Consider the following 1,357-nt stretch of genomic DNA (forward strand, 5'->3'; position numbering starts at 1 on the left):
TAGCCACTGAGCCACAGGTGCCAAAAGCCAGTGATTCTTTTTTGATATGTCTAAAAAGTCATGTCTTTCCTCAGTGCTATTTGAAATTCAAAAATAAATGTTACTACAAACCAATCATGGCAATACAACAAAATGATATTTTGTTTTCAAAATATACACATGCTTCTTAGAGACTAATGCTCTCTTATCCTACAGGTTGTCCAGATGCTCGATATTCTTACTCCTCTTTTGAAAATACTTTTTAACAGCTCTATTTAGGTACAAATGACATAAAATGAACTGTACATGTTAAAAGCGTATTATTTCAAAAGTAGCATGTCGAAGACATATCTGCACTCTCATATCTGTTACAGCATCATTTACAATTGCCAAGATATAGAGTCAACCTAAATATCCATGGGCAGATGAATGGATGAAGAAAAATGTGGTATGCCTACACAATTGAATACTCTTCGGCCTTAAAAAGGAAGAATCCTCTCTTTTGCCACAGCATGGATGAACCTGGAGGACATTATGTTATGGGAAATAAACCATTCACGGAAAGGCAAATACCACACAATCTCATTTATTATGGAATCTAAAAAAGTCAAACTCATAGAAGCAGGGAATAGAATGGTGGTTACCAGGCGCAGGGGGGATGGGGTGGGGAGGAGATGTTGACAAAAGATACAATATTTCAGCTAGACAGGAGGAATAAGTTCAAGAGATCTGTTTTACAATATGGTGACGATAGTTAAAGCAATATATGTATTGTATTCTTGAAAGTTACTAAATGAGCAGTTTTTTTTTTCATTTTTTTTATTAGATCATAATTGTGTACATTAATTCTCTCATAGGATACAGTGTGTTACTTCTATATGCAGTTTGGAAAAAAATACGGAACGCTTCACGAATTTGCGTGTCATCCTTGTGCAGGGGCCATGCTAATCTTCTCTGTATCGTTCCAATTTTAGTATATGTGCTGCCGAAGCGAGCACTAAATGAGCAGATTTTAAATGTTTGCGCCACAAAAATAATAAGTACACTTTGTGAGGTAATGCATATGGTGGTTAGCTTAACTTAGCTATTCCACAATGTATACATATTTAAAAACCTCATGTTGTGTACCATAAATATTTTTGATTTTTATTTGTCCATTAAACAAGTATATCAGTTTATAATTATTGTCATATGTATGCACTCATGAAACCATTGCTCATGATAACCATCAGTCATAAAAGTTTCTTCTTGACCCTTGGTAATCCCTTCCTCCTGCTCACCCCATCCCCAGAAAACCTCTGGCCTGCTTTGTGACACTATAGATTATTTTGTGGATTTAAGGTGGTTTTTTTTTGTTTCTTTTTTTTTTTTTTTTTTT

General features: G+C 34.7%; 1 protein-coding gene and 1 non-coding gene across 2 annotated transcripts in view; one reads left to right on the plus strand and one right to left on the minus strand.

The window, feature by feature from the left end:
- The window catches only part of CCDC160 (coiled-coil domain containing 160), a 69,855-nt gene that overhangs the window by 21,139 nt on the left and 47,359 nt on the right, over positions 1–1,357 (plus strand). The gene's annotated exons all lie outside the window — the stretch shown is intronic.
- Positions 871–977, minus strand: LOC111727514. Its single transcript, XR_002775061.1, has one exon. It is a non-coding gene; the product is annotated as a U6 spliceosomal RNA (small nuclear RNA).

Source organism: Otolemur garnettii, unplaced genomic scaffold (assembly GCF_000181295.1).
Source record: "Otolemur garnettii isolate 467f Iridium unplaced genomic scaffold, OtoGar3 scaffold00109, whole genome shotgun sequence".
NCBI lineage: Eukaryota > Metazoa > Chordata > Mammalia > Primates > Galagidae > Otolemur > Otolemur garnettii.